At 44.2% G+C, this 21,025-nt stretch overlaps 20 non-coding genes across 20 annotated transcripts; all 20 read left to right on the top strand.

Moving 5' to 3' along the window:
• The first annotated feature begins 508 nt into the window (after positions 1–508).
• Positions 509–590, top strand: trnas-gcu (transfer RNA serine (anticodon GCU)). Its single transcript has one exon. It is a non-coding gene; the product is annotated as a tRNA-Ser (tRNA).
• Positions 591–1,070: 480 nt separating this feature from the next.
• trnas-gcu (transfer RNA serine (anticodon GCU)) lies at positions 1,071–1,152 on the top strand. The gene has a single exon. It is a non-coding gene; the product is annotated as a tRNA-Ser (tRNA).
• A 1,038-nt stretch (positions 1,153–2,190) lies between these two features.
• trnas-gcu (transfer RNA serine (anticodon GCU)) lies at positions 2,191–2,272 on the top strand. Its single transcript has one exon. It is a non-coding gene; the product is annotated as a tRNA-Ser (tRNA).
• Positions 2,273–2,751: 479 nt separating this feature from the next.
• On the top strand, positions 2,752–2,833 carry trnas-gcu (transfer RNA serine (anticodon GCU)). The gene has a single exon. It is a non-coding gene; the product is annotated as a tRNA-Ser (tRNA).
• Positions 2,834–3,311: 478 nt separating this feature from the next.
• trnas-gcu (transfer RNA serine (anticodon GCU)) lies at positions 3,312–3,393 on the top strand. The gene has a single exon. It is a non-coding gene; the product is annotated as a tRNA-Ser (tRNA).
• Positions 3,394–4,432: 1,039 nt separating this feature from the next.
• Positions 4,433–4,514, top strand: trnas-gcu (transfer RNA serine (anticodon GCU)). The gene has a single exon. It is a non-coding gene; the product is annotated as a tRNA-Ser (tRNA).
• Positions 4,515–4,992: 478 nt separating this feature from the next.
• On the top strand, positions 4,993–5,074 carry trnas-gcu (transfer RNA serine (anticodon GCU)). The gene has a single exon. It is a non-coding gene; the product is annotated as a tRNA-Ser (tRNA).
• A 1,040-nt stretch (positions 5,075–6,114) lies between these two features.
• Positions 6,115–6,196, top strand: trnas-gcu (transfer RNA serine (anticodon GCU)). Its single transcript has one exon. It is a non-coding gene; the product is annotated as a tRNA-Ser (tRNA).
• Positions 6,197–6,674: 478 nt separating this feature from the next.
• On the top strand, positions 6,675–6,756 carry trnas-gcu (transfer RNA serine (anticodon GCU)). Its single transcript has one exon. It is a non-coding gene; the product is annotated as a tRNA-Ser (tRNA).
• Positions 6,757–7,795: 1,039 nt separating this feature from the next.
• On the top strand, positions 7,796–7,877 carry trnas-gcu (transfer RNA serine (anticodon GCU)). Its single transcript has one exon. It is a non-coding gene; the product is annotated as a tRNA-Ser (tRNA).
• A 479-nt stretch (positions 7,878–8,356) lies between these two features.
• Positions 8,357–8,438, top strand: trnas-gcu (transfer RNA serine (anticodon GCU)). The gene has a single exon. It is a non-coding gene; the product is annotated as a tRNA-Ser (tRNA).
• Positions 8,439–9,477: 1,039 nt separating this feature from the next.
• Positions 9,478–9,559, top strand: trnas-gcu (transfer RNA serine (anticodon GCU)). Its single transcript has one exon. It is a non-coding gene; the product is annotated as a tRNA-Ser (tRNA).
• A 479-nt stretch (positions 9,560–10,038) lies between these two features.
• trnas-gcu (transfer RNA serine (anticodon GCU)) lies at positions 10,039–10,120 on the top strand. Its single transcript has one exon. It is a non-coding gene; the product is annotated as a tRNA-Ser (tRNA).
• A 478-nt stretch (positions 10,121–10,598) lies between these two features.
• On the top strand, positions 10,599–10,680 carry trnas-gcu (transfer RNA serine (anticodon GCU)). The gene has a single exon. It is a non-coding gene; the product is annotated as a tRNA-Ser (tRNA).
• A 1,039-nt stretch (positions 10,681–11,719) lies between these two features.
• trnas-gcu (transfer RNA serine (anticodon GCU)) lies at positions 11,720–11,801 on the top strand. Its single transcript has one exon. It is a non-coding gene; the product is annotated as a tRNA-Ser (tRNA).
• A 478-nt stretch (positions 11,802–12,279) lies between these two features.
• Positions 12,280–12,361, top strand: trnas-gcu (transfer RNA serine (anticodon GCU)). The gene has a single exon. It is a non-coding gene; the product is annotated as a tRNA-Ser (tRNA).
• A 1,039-nt stretch (positions 12,362–13,400) lies between these two features.
• Positions 13,401–13,482, top strand: trnas-gcu (transfer RNA serine (anticodon GCU)). Its single transcript has one exon. It is a non-coding gene; the product is annotated as a tRNA-Ser (tRNA).
• Positions 13,483–15,643: 2,161 nt separating this feature from the next.
• Positions 15,644–15,725, top strand: trnas-gcu (transfer RNA serine (anticodon GCU)). Its single transcript has one exon. It is a non-coding gene; the product is annotated as a tRNA-Ser (tRNA).
• A 479-nt stretch (positions 15,726–16,204) lies between these two features.
• trnas-gcu (transfer RNA serine (anticodon GCU)) lies at positions 16,205–16,286 on the top strand. Its single transcript has one exon. It is a non-coding gene; the product is annotated as a tRNA-Ser (tRNA).
• A 4,159-nt stretch (positions 16,287–20,445) lies between these two features.
• Positions 20,446–20,527, top strand: trnas-gcu (transfer RNA serine (anticodon GCU)). The gene has a single exon. It is a non-coding gene; the product is annotated as a tRNA-Ser (tRNA).
• The last annotated feature ends 498 nt before the right edge of the window (positions 20,528–21,025 follow it).

The raw sequence follows: 21,025 nt of genomic DNA, 5'->3' as shown, positions 1-21,025 counted from the left end.
ATGCATGGGTTCGTATCCCATCCTCATCGAGCAACCAAAAATATAAGACCTTTTTTATGGCACTGTAAGAATTTGACTTACGCAAACATTGGTAAGATGGCCGACTGCCACCGCATGAGCACAGAACTTGGTGTCTGAGTGGTGAAGGTGATGAACTACAGGTGTAGATTGGAAAACCAACCTCTTCGCAAATGTTTTTTTTATTTCTTCTCTTGCATGGCCCCACATGAATATAGAATCCCTGCACACTCCTAGAGCGACTGATAAGATTCAGGTATTGAAGAATAGCTTTACCAAGGGCAACCTCAACGGTGGGATTTGAATCGACACCTCCACACACTTAATCAAGCACTTTAGACCACTCAGCCTGACAACACATTTGTTAAATGTCTCGATGGGATCGACACATGGCTCTGCCGATGCAATGCCTAACTTTCATTGATTTCAATCATGGGTTTACATACAGCAACTACAATTTGTGGGGGCAACTGCCACTTATGCACCAACGGATGAGGTGGCCGAGTGGTTAAGGCGATGGACTGCTAATCCATTGTGCTCTGCATGCATGGGTTCGAATCCCATCCTCATCGAGCAAACAAAAAATTAAGACCTTTTTTATGGCACTGTAAGATTTTGACTTACGCAAACATTGGTAAGATGGCCGACTGCCACCGCAAGAGCACAGAACTTGGTATCTGAGTGGTGAAGGCGATGAACTACATGTGTAGATTGGAAAACCAACCTCTTCGCAAATGTTTTTTTTAATTTGTTCTCTTGCATGGCCCCACATGAATATAGAATCCCTGCACACTCCTAGAGCGACTGATAAGATTCAGGTATTGAAGAATAGCTTTACCAAGGGCAACCTCAACGGTGGGATTTGAACCGACACCTCCACACACTTAATCAAGCACTTTAGACCACTCAGCCTGACAACACATTTGTTAAATGTCTCGATGGGATCGACACATGGCCCTGCCGTTGCAATGCCTAACTTTCATCGATTTCAATCATGGGTTTACATACAGCAACTGCAGTTTGTGGGGGAAAATGCCACTTATGTACAAATGGATGAGGTGGCCGAGTGGTTAAGGCGATGGACTGCTAATCCATTGTGCTCTGCATGCATGGGTTCGAATCCCATCCTCATCGAGCAACCAAAAATATAAGACCTTTTTATGGCACTGTAAGATTTTGACTTACGCAAACATTGGTAAGATGGCCGACTGCCACCGCAAGAGCACAGATCTTGGTGTCTGAGTGGTGAAGGTGATGAACTACATGTGTAGATTGGAAAACCAACCTCTTCGCAAATGTTTTTTTTATTTCTTCTCTTGCATGGCCCCACATGAATATAGAATCCCTGCACACTCCTAGAGCGACTGATAAGATTCAGGTATTGAAGAATAGCTTTACCAAGGGCAACCTCAACGGTGGGATTTGAACCGACACCTCCACACACTTAATCAAGCACTTTAGACCACTCAGCCTGACAACACATTTGTTAAATGTCTCGATGGGATGGACACATGGCCCTGCCGTTGCAATGCCTAACTTTCATCGATTTCAATCATGGGTTTACATACAGCAACTGCAGTTTGTGGGGGAAAATACCACGTGTGTACAAACGGATGAGGTGGCCGAGTGGTTAAGGCGATGGACTGCTAATCTATTGTACTCTGAATGCATGGGTTCGTATCCCATCCTCATCGAGCAACCAAAAATGTAAGACCTTTTTATGGCACTGTAAGAATTTGACTTACGCAAACATTGGTAAGATGGCCGACTGCCACCGCATGAGCACAGAACTTGGTGTCTGAGTGGTGAAGGTGATGAACTACATGTGTAGATTGGAAAACCAACCTCTTCGCAAATGTTTTTTTTATTTCTTCTCTTGCATGGCCCCACATGAATATAGAATCCCTGCACACTCCTAGAGCGACTGATAAGATTCAGGTATTGAAGAATAGCTTTACCAAGGGCAACCTCAACGGTGGGATTTGAATCGACACCTCCACACACTTAATCAAGCACTTTAGACCACTCAGCCTGACAACACATTTGTTAAATGTCTCGATGGGATCGACACATGGCCCTGCCGTTGCAATGCCTAACTTTCATTGATTTCAATCATGGGTTTACATACAGCAACTACAGTTTGTGGGGGCAACTGCAACTTATGCACCAACGGATGAGGTGGCCGAGTGGTTAAGGCGATGGACTGCTAATCCATTGTGCTCTGCATGCATGGGTTCGAATCCCATCCTCATCGAGCAACCAAAAAATTAAGACCTTTTTTATGGCACTGTAAGATTTTGACTTACGCAAACATTGGTAAGATGGCCGACTGCCACCGCAAGAGCACAGATCTTGGTATCTGAGTGGTGAAGGCGATGAACTACATGTGTAGATTGGAAAACCAACCTCTTCGCAAATGTTTTTTTAATTTCTTCTCTTGCATGGCCCCACATGAATATAGAATCCCTGCACACTCCTAGAGCGACTGATAAGATTCAGGTATTGAAGAATAGCTTTACCAAGGGCAACCTCAACGGTGGGATTTGAACCGACACCTCCACACACTTAATCAAGCACTTTAGACCACTCAGCCTGACAACACATTTGTTAAATGTCTCGATGGGATGGACACATGGCCCTGCCGTTGCAATGCCTAACTTTCATCGATTTCAATCATGGGTTTACATACAGCAACTGCAGTTTGTGGGGGAAAATACCACGTGTGTACAAACGGATGAGGTGGCCGAGTGGTTAAGGCGATGGACTGCTAATCCATTGTACTCTGAATGCATGGGTTCGAATCCCATCCTCATCGAGCAACCAAAAATATAAGACCTTTTTATGGCACTGTAAGAATTTGACTTACGCAAACATTGGTAAGATGGCCGACTGCCACCGCAAGAGCACAGAACTTGGTGTCTGAGTGGTGAAGGCGATGAACTACATGTGTAGATTGGAAAACCAACCTCTTCGCAAATGTTTTTTTATTTCTTCTCTTGCATGGCCCCACATGAATATAGAATCCCTGCACACTCCTAGAGCGACTGATAAGATTCAGGTATTGAAGAATAGCTTTACCAAGGGCAACCTCAACGGTGGGATTTGAACCGACACCTCCACACACTTAATCACGCACTTTAGACCACTCAGCCTGACAACACATTTGTTAAATGTCTCGATGGGATGGACACATGGCCCTGCCGTTGCAATGCCTAACTTTCATCGATTTCAATCATGGGTTTACATACAGCAACTGCAGTTTGTGGGGGGAAAATACCACGTGTGTACAAACGGATGAGGTGGCCGAGTGGTTAAGGCGATGGACTGCTAATCCATTGTGCTCTGCATGCATGGGTTCGTATCCCATCCTCATCGAGCAACCAAAAAATATAAGACCTTTTTTATGGCACTGTAAGAATTTGACTTACGCAAACATTGGTAAGATGGCCGACTGCCACCGCATGAGCACAGAACTTGGTGTCTGAGTGGTGAAGGCGATGAACTACATGTGTAGATTGGAAAACCAACCTCTTCGCAAATGTTTTTTTTATTTCTTCTCTTGCATGGCCCCACATGAATATAGAATCCCTGCACACTCCTAGAGCGACTGATAAGATTCAGGTATTGAAGAATAGCTTTACCAAGGGCAACCTCAACGGTGGGATTTGAATCGACACCTCCACACACTTAATCAAGCACTTTAGACCACTCAGCCTGACAACACATTTGTTAAATGTCTCGATGGGATGGACACATGGCCCTGCCGTTGCAATGCCTAACTTTCATTGATTTCAATCATGGGTTTACATACAGCAACTACAGTTTGTGGGGGCAAATGCCACGTGTGTACAAACGGATGAGGTGGCCGAGTGGTTAAGGCGATGGACTGCTAATCCATTGTGCTCTGAATGCATGGGTTCGTATCCCATCCTCATCGAGCAACCAAAAAAATAAGACCTTTTTATGGCACTGTAAGAATTTGACTTACGCAAACATTGGTAAGATGGCCGACTGCCACCGCAAGAGCACAGATCTTGGTGTCTGAGTGGTGAAGGCGATGAACTACATGTGTAGATTGGAAAACCAACCTCTTCGCAAATGTTTTTTTATTTGTTCTCTTGCATGGCCCCACATGAATATAGAATCCCTGCACACTCCTAGAGCGACTGATAAGATTCAGGTATTGAAGAATAGCTTTACCAAGGGCAACCTCAACGGTGGGATTTGAACCGACACCTCCACACACTTAATCAAGCACTTTAGACCACTCAGCCTGACAACACATTTGTTAAATGTCTCGATGGGATGGACACATGGCCCTGCCGTTGCAATGCCTAACTTTCATCGATTTCAATCATGGGTTTACATACAGCAACTGCAGTTTGTGGGGGAAAATACCACGTGTGTACAAACGGATGAGGTGGCCGAGTGGTTAAGGCGATGGACTGCTAATCCATTGTGCTCTGCATGCATGGGTTCGAATCCCATCCTCATCGAGCAACCAAAAAAATAAGACCTTTTTTATGGCACTGTAAGAATTTGACTTACGCAAACATTGGTAAGATGGCCGACTGCCACCGCATGAGCACAGAACTTGGTGTCTGAGTGGTGAAGGTGATGAACTACATGTGTAGATTGGAAAACCAACCTCTTCGCAAATGTTTTTTTATTTCTTCTCTTGCATGGCCCCACATGAATATAGAATCCCTGCACACTCCTAGAGCGACTGATAAGATTCAGGTATTGAAGAATAGCTTTACCAAGGGCAACCTCAACGGTGGGATTTGAACCGACACCTCCACACACTTAATCAAGCACTTTAGACCACTCAGCCTGACAACACATTTGTTAAATGTCTCGATGGGATCGACACATGGCCCTGCCGTTGCAATGCCTAACTTTCATCGATTTCAATCATGGGTTTACATACAGCAACTACAGTTTGTGGGGGCAACTGCCACTTATGCACAAACGGATGAGGTGGCCGAGTGGTTAAGGCGATGGACTGCTAATCCATTGTGCTCTGCATGCATGGGTTTGAATCCCATCCTCATCGAGCAAACAAAAAATTAAGACCTTTTTATGGCACTGTAAGATTTTGACTTACGCAAACATTGGTAAGATGGCCGACTGCCACCGCAAGAGCACAGAACTTGGTATCTGAGTGGTGAAGGCGATGAACTACATGTGTAGATTGGAAAACCAACCTCTTCGCAAATGTTTTTTTTATTTCTTCTCTTGCATGGCCCCACATGAATATAGAATCCCTGCACACTCCTAGAGCGACTGATAAGATTCAGGTATTGAAGAATAGCTTTACCAAGGGCAACCTCAACGGTGGGATTTGAACCGACACCTCCACACACTTAATCAAGCACTTTAGACCACTCAGCCTGACAACACATTTGTTAAATGTCTCGATGGGATGGACACATGGCCCTGCCGTTGCAATGCCTAACTTTCATCGATTTCAATCATGGGTTTACATACAGCAACTGCAGTTTGTGGGGGAAAATACCACGTGTGTACAAACGGATGAGGTGGCCGAGTGGTTAAGGCGATGGACTGCTAATCTATTGTACTCTGAATGCATGGGTTCGTATCCCATCCTCATCGAGCAACCAAAAATATAAGACCTTTTTTATGGCACTGTAAGAATTTGACTTACGCAAACATTGGTAAGATGGCCGACTGCCACCGCATGAGCACAGAACTTGGTGTCTGAGTGGTGAAGGTGATGAACTACAGGTGTAGATTGGAAAACCAACCTCTTCGCAAATGTTTTTTTTATTTCTTCTCTTGCATGGCCCCACATGAATATAGAATCCCTGCACACTCCTAGAGCGACTGATAAGATTCAGGTATTGAAGAATAGCTTTACCAAGGGCAACCTCAACGGTGGGATTTGAACCGACACCTCCACACACTTAATCAAGCACTTTAGACCACTCAGCCTGACAACACATTTGTTAAATGTCTCGATGGGATCGACACATGGCCCTGCCGTTGCAATGCCTAACTTTCATCGATTTCAATCATGGGTTTACATACAGCAACTGCAGTTTGTGGGGGGAAAATACCACGTGTGTACAAACGGATGAGGTGGCCGAGTGGTTAAGGCGATGGACTGCTAATCCATTGTGCTCTGCATGCATGGGTTCGTATCCCATCCTCATCGAGCAACCAAAAATATAAGACCTTTTTTATGGCACTGTAAGAATTTGACTTACGCAAACATTGGTAAGATGGCCGACTGCCACCGCAAGAGCACAGAACTTGGTGTCTGAGTGGTGAAGGCGATGAACTACATGTGTAGATTGGAAAACCAACCTCTTCGCAAATGTTTTTTTTATTTCTTCTCTTGCATGGCCCCACATGAATATAGAATCCCTGCACACTCCTAGAGCGACTGATAAGATTCAGGTATTGAAGAATAGCTTTACCAAGGGCAACCTCAACGGTGGGATTTGAACCGACACCTCCACACACTTAATCAAGCACTTTAGACCACTCGCCTGACAACACATTTGTTAAATGTCTCGATGGGATGGACACATGGCCCTGCCGATGCAATGCCTAACTTTCATCGATTTCAATCATGGGTTTACATACAGCAACTACAGTTTGTGGGGGCAACTGCAACTTATGTACCAACGGATGAGGTGGCCGAGTGGTTAAGGCGATGGACTGCTAATCCATTGTGCTCTGCATGCATGGGTTCGAATCCCATCCTCATCGAGCAACCAAAAAAATATAAGACCTTTTTATGGCACTGTAAGATTTTGACTTACGCAAACATTGGTAAGATGGCCGACTGCCAACGCAAGAGCACAGAACTTGGTATCTGAGTGGTGAAGGTGATGAACTACATGTGTAGATTGGAAAACCAACCTCTTCGCAAATGTTTTTTTATTTGTTCTCTTGCATGGCCCCACATGAATATAGAATCCCTGCACACTCCTAGAGCGACTGATAAGATTCAGGTATTGAAGAATAGCTTTACCAAGGGCAACCTCAACGGTGGGATTTGAACCGACACCTCCACACACTTAATCAAGCACTTTAGACCACTCAGCCTGACAACACATTTGTTAAATGTCTCGATGGGATGGACACATGGCCCTGCCGTTGCAATGCCTAACTTTCATCGATTTCAATCATGGGTTTACATACAGCAACTGCAGTTTGTGGGGGAAAATACCACGTGTGTACAAGCGGATAAGGTGGCCGAGTGGTTAAGGCTATGGACTGCTAATCTATTGTGCTCTGCATGCATGGGTTCGTATCCCATCCTCATCGAGCAACCAAAAAAATAAGACCTTTTTTATGGCACTGTAAGAATTTGACTTACGCAAACATTGGTAAGATGGCCGACTGCCACCGCATGAGCACAGAACTTGGTGTCTGAGTGGTGAAGGTGATGAACTACATGTGTAGATTGGAAAACCAACCTCTTCGCAAATGTTTTTTTATTTCTTCTCTTGCATGGCCCCACATGAATATAGAATCCCTGCACACTCCTAGAGCGACTGATAAGATTCAGGTATTGAAGAATAGCTTTACCAAGGGCAACCTCAACGGTGGGATTTGAACCGACACCTCCACACACTTAATCAAGCACTTTAGACCACTCAGCCTGACAACACATTTGTTAAATGTCTCGATGGGATCGACACATGGCCCTGCCGTTGCAATGCCTAACTTTCATCGATTTCAATCATGGGTTTACATACAGCAACTGCAGTTTGTGGGGGAAAATGCCACGTGTGTACAAACGGATGAGGTGGCCGAGTGGTTAAGGCGATGGACTGCTAATCCATTGTGCTCTGCATGCATGGGTTCGAATCCCATCCTCATCGAGCAACCAAAAAAATAAGACCTTTTTTATGGCACTGTAAGATTTTGACTTACGCAAACATTGGTAAGATGGCCGACTGCCACCGCAAGAGCACAGAACTTGGTGTCTGAGTGGTGAAGGCGATGAACTACATGTGTAGATTGGAAAACCAACCTCTTCGCAAATGTTTTTTTTATTTCTTCTCTTGCATGGCCCCACATGAATATAGAATCCCTGCACACTCCTAGAGCGACTGATAAGATTCAGGTATTGAAGAATAGCTTTACCAAGGGCAACCTCAACGGTGGGATTTGAACCGACACCTCCACACACTTAATCAAGCACTTTAGACCACTCAGCCTGACAACACATTTGTTAAATGTCTCGATGGGATGGACACATGGCCCTGCCGTTGCAATGCCTAACTTTCATCGATTTCAATCATGGGTTTACATACAGCAACTGCAGTTTGTGGGGGAAAATGCCACGTGTGTACAAACGGATGAGGTGGCCGAGTGGTTAAGGCGATGGACTGCTAATCCATTGTGCTCTGAATGCATGGGTTCGAATCCCATCCTCATCGAGCAACCAAAAATATAAGACCTTTTTTATGGCACTGTAAGAATTTGACTTACGCAAACATTGGTAAGATGGCCGACTGCCACCGCATGAGCACAGAACTTGGTGTCTGAGTGGTGAAGGTGATGAACTACAGGTGTAGATTGGAAAACCAACCTCTTCGCAAATGTTTTTTTATTTGTTCTCTTGCATGGCCCCACATGAATATAGAATCCCTGCACACTCCTAGAGCGACTGATAAGATTCAGGTATTGAAGAATAGCTTTACCAAGGGCAACCTCAACGGTGGGATTTGAACCGACACCTCCACACACTTAATCAAGCACTTTAGACCACTCAGCCTGACAACACATTTGTTAAATGTCTCGATGGGATGGACACATGGCCCTGCCGTTGCAATGCCTAACTTTCATCGATTTCAATCATGGGTTTACATACAGCAACTGCAGTTTGTGGGGGAAAATACCACGTGTGTACAAACGGATGAGGTGGCCGAGTGGTTAAGGCGATGGACTGCTAATCCATTGTGCTCTGAATGCATGGGTTCGTATCCCATCCTCATCGAGCAACCAAAAATATAAGACCTTTTTTATGGCACTGTAAGAATTTGACTTACGCAAACATTGGTAAGATGGCCGACTGCCACCGCATGAGCACAGAACTTGGTGTCTGAGTGGTGAAGGTGATGAACTACATGTGTAGATTGGAAAACCAACCTCTTCGCAAATGTTTTTTTTATTTCTTCTCTTGCATGGCCCCACATGAATATAGAATCCCTGCACACTCCTAGAGCGACTGATAAGATTCAGGTATTGAAGAATAGCTTTACCAAGGGCAACCTCAACGGTGGGATTTGAATCGACACCTCCACACACTTAATCAAGCACTTTAGACCACTCAGCCTGACAACACATTTGTTAAATGTCTCGATGGGATCGACACATGGCCCTGCCGATGCAATGCCTAACTTTCATCGATTTCAATCATGGGTTTACATACAGCAACTGCAGTTTGTGGGGGAAACTGCCACTTATGTACCAACGGATGAGGTGGCCGAGTGGTTAAGGCGATGGACTGCTAATCCATTGTGCTCTGCATGCATGGTTTCGAATCCCATCCTTATCGAGCAACCAAAAAAATAAGACCTTTTTTATGGCACTGTAAGATTTTGACTTACGCAAACATTGGTAAGATGGCCGACTGCCACCGCAAGAGCACAGATCTTGGTATCTGAGTGGTGAAGGCGATGAACTACATGTGTAGATTGGAAAACCAAACTCTTCGCAAATGTTTTTTTTATTTGTTCTCTTGCATGGCCCCACATGAATATAGAATCCCTGCACAATCATAGAGCGACTGATAAGATTCAGGTATTGAAGAATAGCTTTACCAAGGGCAACCTCAACGGTGGGATTTGAACCGACACCTCCACACACTTAATCAAGCACTTTAGACCACTCAGCCTGACAACACATTTGTTAAATGTCTCGATGGGATCGACACATGGCCCTGCCGTTGCAATGCCTAACTTTCATCGATTTCAATCATGGGTTTACATACAGCAACTGCAGTTTGTGGGGGAAAATGCCACGTGTGTACAAACGGATGAGGTGGCCGAGTGGTTAAGGCGATGGACTGCTAATCTATTGTGCTCTGCATGCATGGGTTCGAATCCCATCCTCATCGAGCAACCAAAAATATAAGACCTTTTTATGGCACTGTAAGAATTTGACTTACGCAAACATTGGTAAGATGGCCGACTGCCACCGCAAGAGCACAGAACTTGGTGTCTGAGTGGTGAAGGCGATGAACTACAGGTGTAGATTGGAAAAACAACCTCTTCGCAAATGTTTTTTTTATTTCTTCTCTTGCATGGCCCCACATTAATATAGAATCCCTGCACACTCCTAGAGCGACTGATAAGATTCAGGTATTGAATAATAGCTTTACCAAGGGCAACCTCAACGGTGGGATTTGAATCGACACCTCCACACACTTAATCAAGCACTTTAGACCACTCAGCCTGACAACACATTTGTTAAATGTCTCGATGGGATGGACACACGGCCCTGCCGTTGCAATGCCTAACTTTCATCGATTTCAATCATGGGTTTACATACAGCAACTGCAGTTTGTGGGGGAAAATACCACGTGTGTACAAACGGATGAGGTGGCCGAGTGGTTAAGGTGATGGACTGCTAATCTATTGTGCTCTGCATGCATGGGTTCGAATCCCATCCTCATCGAGCAACCCAAAAAATAGGACCTTTTTTATGGCACTGTAAGAATTTGACTTACGCAAACATTGGTAAGATGGCCGACTGCCACCGCAAGAGCACAGAACTTGGTGTCTGAGTGGTGAAGGTGATGAACTACAGGTGTAGATTGGAAAACCAACCTCTTCGCAAATGTTTTTTTTATTTCTTCTCTTGCATGGCCCCACATGAATATAGAATCCCTGCACACTCCTAGAGCGACTGATAAGATTCAGGTATTGAAGAATAGCTTTACCAAGGGCAACCTCAACGGTGGGATTTGAACCGACACCTCCACACACTTAATCAAGCACTTTAGACCACTCAGCCTGACAACACATTTGTTAAATGTCTCGATGGGATCGACACATGGCCCTGCCGTTGCAATGCCTAACTTTCATCGATTTCAATCATGGGTTTACATACAGCAACTGCAGTTTGTGGGGGAAAATACCACGTGTGTACAAACGGATGAGGTGGCCGAGTGGTTAAGGCGATGGACTGCTAATCCATTGTGCTCTGAATGCATGGGTTCGTATCCCATCCTCATCGAGCAACCAAAAATATAAGACCTTTTTATGGCACTGTAAGATTTTGACTTACGCAAACATTGGTAAGATGGCCGACTGCCACCGCATGAGCACAGAACTTGGTGTCTGAGTGGTGAAGGCGATGAACTACATGTGTAGATTGGAAAACCAACCTCTTCGCAAATGTTTTTTTTATTTCTTCTCTTGCATGGCCCCACATGAATATAGAATCCCTGCACACTCCTAGAGCGACTGATAAGATTCAGGTATTGAAGAATAGCTTTACCAAGGGCAACCTCAACGGTGGGATTTGAATCGACACCTCCACACACTTAATCAAGCACTTTAGACCACTCAGCCTGACAACACATTTGTTAAATGTCTCGATGGGATCGACACATGGCTCTGCCGATGCAATGCCTAACTTTCATTGATTTCAATCATGGGTTTACATACAGCAACTACAGTTTGTGGGGGCAACTGCCACTTGTTTACCAGCGGATAAGGTGGCCGAGTGGTTAAGGCGATGGACTGCTAATCCATTGTGCTCTGCATGCATGGGTTCGAATCCCATCCTCATCGAGCAAACAAAAAATTAAGACCTTTTTATGGCACTGTAAGATTTTGACTTACGCAAACATTGGTAAGATGGCCGACTGCCACCGCAAGAGCACAGATCTTGGTATCTGAGTGGTGAAGGCGATGAACTACATGTGTAGATTGGAAAACCAACCTCTTCGCAAATGTTTTTTTTATTTTTTCTCTTGCATGGCCCCACATGAATATAGAATCCCTGCACACTCCTAGAGCGACTGATAAGATTCAGGTATTGAAGAATAGCTTTACCAAGGGCAACCTCAACGGTGGGATTTGAACCGACACCTCCACACACTTAATCAAGCACTTTAGACCACTCAGCCTGACAACACATTTGTTAAATGTCTCGATGGGATGGACACATGGCCCTGCCGTTGCAATGCCTAACTTTCATTGATTTCAATCATGGGTTTACATACAGCAACTGCAGTTTGTGGGGGAAAATACCACGTGTGTACAAACGGATGAGGTGGCCGAGTGGTTAAGGCGATGGACTGCTAATCTATTGTGCTCTGCATGCATGGGTTCGAATCCCATCCTCATCGAGCAACCAAAAATATAAGACCTTTTTATGGCACTGTAAGATTTTGACTTACGCAAACATTGGTAAGATGGCCGACTGCCACCGCATGAGCACAGAACTTGGTATCTGAGTGGTGAAGGCGATGAACTACATGTGTAGATTGGAAAACCAACCTCTTCGCAAATGTTTTTTTACTTCTTCTCTTGCATGGCCCCACATGCAAGAGAATCCCTGCACACTCCTAGAGCGACTGATAAGATTCAGGTATTGAAGAATAGCTTTACCAAGGGCAACCTCAACGGTGGGATTTGAACCGACACCTCCACACACTTAATCAAGCACTTTAGACCACTCAGCCTGACAACACATTTGTTAAATGTCTCGATGGGATGGACACATGGCCCTGCCGTTGCAATGCCTAACTTTCATCGATTTCAATCATGGGTTTACATACAGCAACTGCAGTTTGTGGGGGGAAAATACCACGTGTGTACAAACGGATGAGGTGGCCGAGTGGTTAAGGCGATGGACTGCTAATCCATTGTGCTCTGAATGCATGGGTTCGTATCCCATCATCATCGAGCAACCAAAAAATATAAGACCTTTTTATGGCACTGTAAGATTTTGACTTACGCAAACATTGGTAAGATGGCCGACTGCCACCGCATGAGCACAGAACTTGGTGTCTGAGTGGTGAAGGTGATGAACTACATGTGTAGATTGGAAAACCAACCTCTTCGCAAATGTTTTTTTTATTTCTTCTCTTGCATGGCCCCACATGAATATAGAATCCATGCACAGTCCTAGAGCGACTGATAAGATTCAGGTATTGAAGAATAGCTTTACCAAGGGCAACCTCAACGGTGGGATTTGAACCGACACCTCCACACACTTAATCAAGCACTTTAGACCACTCAGCCTGACAACACATTTGTTAAATGTCTCGATGGGATCGACACATGGCTCTGCCGATGCAATGCCTAACTTTCATTGATTTCAATCATGGGTTTACATACAGCAACTACAGTTTGTGGGGGGCAAATGCCACTTGTGTACAAACGGATGAGGTGGCCGAGTGGTTAAGGCGATGGACTGCTAATCCATTGTGCTCTGCATGCATGGGTTCGAATCCCATCCTCATCGAGCAAACAAAAAATTAAGACCTTTTTTATGGCACTGTAAGATTTTGACTTACGCAAACATTGGTAAGATGGCCGACTGCCACCGCAAGAGCACAGATCTTGGTATCTGAGTGGTGAAGGCGATGAACTACATGTGTAGATTGGAAAACCAACCTCTTCGCAAATGTTTTTTTTATTTCTTCTCTTGCATGGCCCCACATGAATATAGAATCCCTGCACACTCCTAGAGCAACTGATAAGATTCAGGTAATGAAGAATAGCTTTACCAAGGGCAACCTCAACGGTGGGATTTGAACCGACACCTCCACACACTTAATCAAGCACTTTAGACCACTCAGCCTGACAACACATTTGTTAAATGTCTCGATGGGATGGACACATGGCCCTGCCGTTGCAATGCCTAACTTTCATCGATTTCAATCATGGGTTTACATACAGCAACTGCAGTTTGTGGGGGAAAATACCACGTGTGTACAAACGGATGAGGTGGCCGAGTGGTTAAGGCGATGGACTGCTAATCTATTGTGCTCTGCATGCATGGGTTCGTATCCCATCCTCATCGAGCAACCAAAAATATAAGACCTTTTTATGGCACTGTAAGATTTTGACTTACGCAAACATTGGTAAGATGGCCGACTGCCACCGCATGAGCACAGAACTTGGTATCTGAGTGGTGAAGGCGATGAACTACATGTGTAGATTGGAAAACCAACCTCTTCGCAAATGTTTTTTTTATTTCTTCTCTTGCATGGCCCCACATGAATATAGAATCCCTGCACACTCCTAGAGCGACTGATAAGATTCAGGTATTGAAGAATAGCTTTACCAAGGGCAACCTCAACGGTGGGATTTGAACCGACACCTCCACACACTTAATCAAGCACTTTAGACCACTCAGCCTGACAACACATTTGTTAAATGTCTCGATGGGATGGACACATGGCCCTGCCGTTGCAATGCCTAACTTTCATCGATTTCAATCATGGGTTTACATACAGCAACTGCAGTTTGTGGGGGAAAATACCACGTGTGTACAAACGGATGAGGTGGCCGAGTGGTTAAGGCGATGGACTGCTAATCCATTGTGCTCTGAATGCATGGGTTCGTATCCCATCATCATCGAGCAACCAAAAATATAAGACCTTTTTTATGGCACTGTAAGATTTTGACTTACGCAAACATTGGTAAGATGGCCGACTGCCACCGCATGAGCACAGAACTTGGTGTCTGAGTGGTGAAGGTGATGAACTACATGTGTAGATTGGAAAACCAACCTCTTCGCAAATGTTTTTTTTATTTCTTCTCTTGCATGGCCCCACATGAATATAGAATCCATGCACAGTCCTAGAGCGACTGATAAGATTCAGGTATTGAAGAATAGCTTTACCAAGGGCAACCTCAACGGTGGGATTTGAACCGACACCTCCACACACTTAATCAAGCACTTTAGACCACTCAGCCTGACAACACATTTGTTAAATGTCTCGATGGGATCGACACATGGCCCTGCCGTTGCAATGCCTAACTTTCATCGATTTCAATCATGGGTTTACATACAGCAACTGCAGTTTGTGGGGGAAAATACCACGTGTGTATAAACGGATGAGGTGGCCGAGTGGTTAAGGCGATGGACTGCTAATCTATTGTACTCTGAATGCATGGGTTCGTATCCCATCCTCATCGAGCAACCAAAAATATAAGACCTTTTTTATGGCACTGTAAGATTTTGACTTACGCAAACATTGGTAAGATGGCCGACTGCCACCGCATGAGCACAGAACTTGGTGTCTGAGTGGTGAAGGTGATGAACTACATGTGTAGATTGGAAAACCAACCTCTTCGCAAATGTTTTTTTTATTTCTTCTCTTGCATGGCCCCACATGAATATAGAATCCCTGCACACTCCTAGAGCGACTGATAAGATTCAGGTATTGAAGAATAGCTTTACCAAGGGCAACCTCAACGGTGGGATTTGAACCGACACCTCCACACACTTAATCAAGCACTTTAGACCACTCAGCCTGACAACACATTTGTTAAATGTCTCGATGGGATGGACACATGGCCCTGCCGTTGCAATGCCTAACTTTCATCGATTTCAATCATGGGTTTACATACAGCAACTACAATTTGTGGGGGCAACTGCCACTTATGTACCAACGGATGAGGTGGCCGAGTGGTTAAGGCGATGGACTGCTAATCCATTGTGCTCTGCATGCATGGGTTCGAATCCCATCCTCATCGAGCAAACAAAAAAATAAGACCTTTTTTATGGCACTGTAAGATTTTGACTTACGCAAACATTGGTAAGATGGCCGACTGCCACCGCATGAGCACAGAACTTGGTGTCTGAGTGGTGAAGGTGATGAACTACATGTGTAGATTGGAAAACCAACCTCTTCGCAAATGTTTTTTTTATTTCTTCTCTTGCATGGCCCCACATGAATATAGAATCCCTGCACACTCCTAGAGCGACTGATAAGATTCAGGTATTGAAGAATAGCTTTACCAAGGGCAACCTCAACGGTGGGATTTGAACCGACACCTCCACACACTTAATCAAGCACTTTAGACCACTCAGCCTGACAACACATTTGTTAAATGTCTCGATGGGATCGACACATGGCTCTGCCGTTGCAATGCCTAACTTTCATTGATTTCAATCATGGGTTTACATACAGCAACTACAGTTTGTGGGGGCAAATGCCGCTTGTGTACAAACGGATGAGGTGGCCGAGTGGTTAAGGCGATGGACTGCTAATCCATTGTGCTCTGCATGCATGGGTTCGAATCCCATCCTCATCGAGCAAACAAAAAATTAAGACCTTTTTATGGCACTGTAAGATTTTGACTTACGCAAACATTGGTAAGATGGCCGACTGCCACCGCAAGAGCACAGAACTTGGTATCTGAGTGGTGAAGGCGATGAACTACATGTGTAGATTGGAAAACCAACCTCTTCGCAAATGTTTTTTTTATTTGTTCTCTTGCATGGCCCCACATGAATATAGAATCCCTGCACACTCCTAGAGCAACTGATAAGATTCAGGTATTGAAGAATAGCTTTACCAAGGGCAACCTCAACGGTGGGATTTGAACCGACACCTCCACACACTTAATCAAGCACTTTAGACCACTCAGCCTGACAACACATTTGTTAAATGTCTCGATGGGATGGACACATGGCCCTGCCGTTGCAATGCCTAACTTTCATCGATTTCAATCATGGGTTTACATACAGCAACTGCAGTTTGTGGGGGAAAATACCACGTGTGTACAAACGGATGAGGTGGCCGAGTGGTTAACCTGTTGGGTCTAGGGGGCAGCATTTGCACGTCTGGATAAAAAAAATGTACCCGATTTAATCTGGTTACTAATCCTACCCAGTAACTAGAATATGCATATACTTATTATATATGGATAGAAAACACTCTAAAGTTTCCAAAACTGTTTGAATGGTGTCTGTGAGTATAACAGAACTCATTTGGCAGGCAAAACCCTGAGACATTTTCTGACAGGAAGTGGATACCTGATGTGTTGTATTGACTTTAAACCTATCCCATTGAAAAACACAGGGGCTTAGGAATATTTTGGCACTTCCTATTGCTTCCACTAGATGTCACCAGCCTTTACAAAGTGTTTTGAGTCTTCTGGAGGGAGATCTGACCGAACAAGAGCCATGGAACGATGATGGCCCATTAGACACCTGACGCGCTAGTTCATGTTGGGTACCCTCGTTCCAATACGTTATAAAAGAGTATGCATTCGTCCACCTTGAATATTATTCATGTTCTGGTTAAAAAAGGCCCTAATGATTTATGCTATACAACGTTTGACATGTTTGAACGAACGTAAATATATTTTTTCCCCTCGTTCATGACGAGAAGTCCGGCTGGCTTACATCATGTGCTAACGAGACGGAGATTTTTGGACATAAATGATGAGCTTTTTTGAACAAAACTACATTCGTTATGGACCTGTGATACCTGGAAGTGACATCTGATGAAGAGAATCAAAGGTAATGGATTATTTACATAGTATTTTCGATTTTAGATCTCCCCAACATGACGTCTAGTCTGTATCGCAACACGTATTTTTCTGGGCGCAGTGCTCAGATTATTGCAAAGTGTGATTTCCCAGTAAGGTTATTTTTAAATCTGGCAAGTTGATTGCGTTCAAGAGATGTAAATCTATAATTCTTTAAATGACAATATAATATTTTACCAATGTTTTCTAATTTTAATTATTTAATTTGTGACGCTGACTTGACTGCCGGTTATTGGAGGGAAACGATTTCCTCAACATCAATGCCATAGTAAAACGCTGTTTTTGGATATAAATATGAACTTGATAGAACTAAAAATGCATGCATTGTCTAACATAATGTCCTAGGAGTGTCATCTGATGGAGATTGTAAAAGGTTAGTGCATCATTTTAGCTGGTTTTATGGTTTTGGTGACCCTGTCTTTGACTTGACAAAACATTACACACAACTCTTGTAAATGTACTGTCCTAACATACTCTAAATTTATGCTTTCGCCGTAAAACCTTTTTGAAATCGTAAAACGTGGTTAGATTAAGGAGATGTTTATCTTTCAAATGGTGTAACATAGTTGTATTTTTGAAAAATTTGAATTTTGACATTTATTTGGATTCAAATTTGCCGCTCTTGAAATGCACCTGCTGTTGATGGAGTGCACCACGGGTGGCACGCTAGCATCCCACCTAGCCCCAAGAGGTTAAGGCGATGGACTGCTAATCCATTGTGCTCTGAATGCATGGGTTCGTATCCCATCCTCATCGAGCAACCAAAAATATAAGACCTTTTTTATGGCACTGTAAGATTTTGACTTACGCAAACATTGGTAAGATGGCCGACTGCCACCGCAAGAGCACAGATCTTGGTATCTGAGTGGTGAAGGCAATGAACTACATGTGTAGATTGGAAAACCAACCTCTTCGCAAATGTTTTTTTTTATTTGTTCTCTTGCATGGCCCCACATGAATATAGAATCCCTGCACACTCATAGAGCAACTGATAAGATTCAGGTAATGAAGAATAGCTTTACCAAGGGCAACCTCAACGGTGGGATTTGAACCGACACCTCCACACACTTAATCAAGCACTTTAGACCACTCAGCCTGACAACACATTTGTTAAATGTCTCGATGGGATGGACACATGGCCCTGCCGTTGCAATGCCTAACTTTCATCGATTTCAATCATGGGTTTACATACAGCAACTGCAGTTTGTGGGGGAAAATACCACGTGTGTACAAACGGATGAGGTGGCCGAGTGGTTAAGGCGATGGACTGCTAATCTATTGTACTCTGAATGCATGGGTTCGTATCCCATCCTCATCGAGCAACCAAAAATATAAGACCTTCTTTATGGCACTGTAAGAATTTGACTTACGCAAACATTGGTAAGATGGCCGACTGCCACCGCATGAGCACAGAACTTGGTGTCTGAGTGGTGAAGGTGATGAACTACATGTGTAGATTGGAAAACCAACCTCTTCGCAAATGTTTTTTTATTTCTTCTCTTGCATGGCCCCACATGAATATAGAATCCCTGCACACTCCTAGAGCAACTGATAAGATTCAGGTATTGAAGAATAGCTTTACCAAGGGCAACCTCAACGGTGGGATTTGAACCGACACCTCCACACACTTAATCAAGCACTTTAGACCACTCAGCCTGACAACACATTTGTTAAATGTCTCGATGGGATGGACACATGGCCCTGCCGTTGCAATGCCTAACTTTCATCGATTTCAATCATGGGTTTACATACAGCAACTGCAGTTTGTGGGGGAAAATACCACCTGTGTACAAACGGATGAGGTGGCCGAGTGGTTAAGGCGATGGACTGCTAATCCATTGTGCTCTGAATGCATGGGTTCGTATCCCATCCTCATCGAGCAACCAAAAATATAAGACCTTTTTTATGGCACTGTAAGAATTTGACTTACGCAAACATTGGTAAGATGGCCGACTGCCACCGCATGAGCACAGAACTTGGTGTCTGAGTGGTGAAGGTGATGAACTACATGTGTAGATTGGAAAACCAACCTCTTCGCTAATGTTTTTTTTATTTCTTCTCTTGCATGGCCCCACATGAATATAGAATCCCTGCACACTCCTAGAGCGACTGATAAGATTCAGGTATTGAAGAATAGCTTTACCAAGGGCAACCTCAACGGTGGGATTTGAACCGACACCTCCACACACTTAATCAAGCACTTAGACCACTCAGCCTGACAACACATTTGTTAAATGTCTCGATGGGATCGACACATGGCTCTGCCGTTGCAATGCCTAACTTTCATTGAATTCAATCATGGGTTTACATACAGCAACTGCAGTTTGTGGGGGAAAATACCACATGTGTACAAATGGATGAGGTGGCCAAGTGGTTAAGGCGATGGGCTGCTAATCCATTGTGCTCTGCATGCATGGGTTCGTATCCCATCCTCATCGAGCAAACAAAAATATAAGACCTTTTTTATGGCACTGTAAGAATTTGACTTACGCAAACATTGGTAAGATGGCCGACTGCCACCGCAAGAGCACAGATCTTGGTGTCTGAGTGGTGAAGGTGATGAACTACATGTGTAGATTGGAAAACCAACCTCTTCGCAAATGTTTTTTTATTTGTTCTCTTGCATGGCCCCACATGAATATAGAATCCCTGCACACTCCTAGAGCGACTGATAAGATTCAGGTATTGAAGAATAGCTTTACCAAGGGCAACCTCAACGGTGGGATTTGAACCGACACCTCCACACACTTAATCAAGCACTTTAGACCACTCAGCCTGACAACACATTTGTTAAATGTCTCGATGGGATGGACACATGGCCCTGCCGTTGCAATGCCTAACTTTCATTGATTTCAATCATGGGTTTACATACAGCAACTGCAGTTTGTGGGGGGAAAATACCACGTGTGTACAAACGGATGAGGTGGCCGAGTGGTTAAGGCGATGGACTGCTAATCCATTGTGCTCTGCATGCATGGGTTCGTATCCCATCCTCATCGAGCAAACAAAAAATCAAGACCTTTTTTATGGCACTGTAAGAATTTGACTTACGCAAACATTGGTAAGATGGCCGACTGCCACCGCAAGAGCACAGAACTTGGTGTCTGAGTGGTGAAGGCGATGAACTACATGTGTAGATTGGAAAACCAACCTCTTCGCAAAATGTTTTTTTTATTTGTTCTCTTGCATGGCCCCACATGAATATAGAATCCCTGCACACTCCTAGAGCAACTGATAAGATTCAGGTAATGAAGAATAGCTTTACCAAGGGCAACCTCAACGGTGGGATTTGAACCGACACCTCCACACACTTAATCAAGCACTTTAGGCTACTCAGCCTGACAACACATTTGTTAAATGTCTCGATGGGATGGACACATGGCCCTGCCGTTGCAATGCCTAACTTTCATTGATTTCAATCATGGGTTTACATACAGCAACTACAGTTTGTGGGGGCAACTGCAACTTATGCACCAACGGATGAGGTGGCCGAGTGG

This window comes from Salmo salar, chromosome ssa04 (assembly GCF_905237065.1).
Source record: "Salmo salar chromosome ssa04, Ssal_v3.1, whole genome shotgun sequence".
Lineage (NCBI taxonomy): Eukaryota > Metazoa > Chordata > Actinopteri > Salmoniformes > Salmonidae > Salmo > Salmo salar.
Note: the sequence above shows the minus strand (reverse complement) of the source record. Positions and strands in the feature narration are given on the sequence as shown.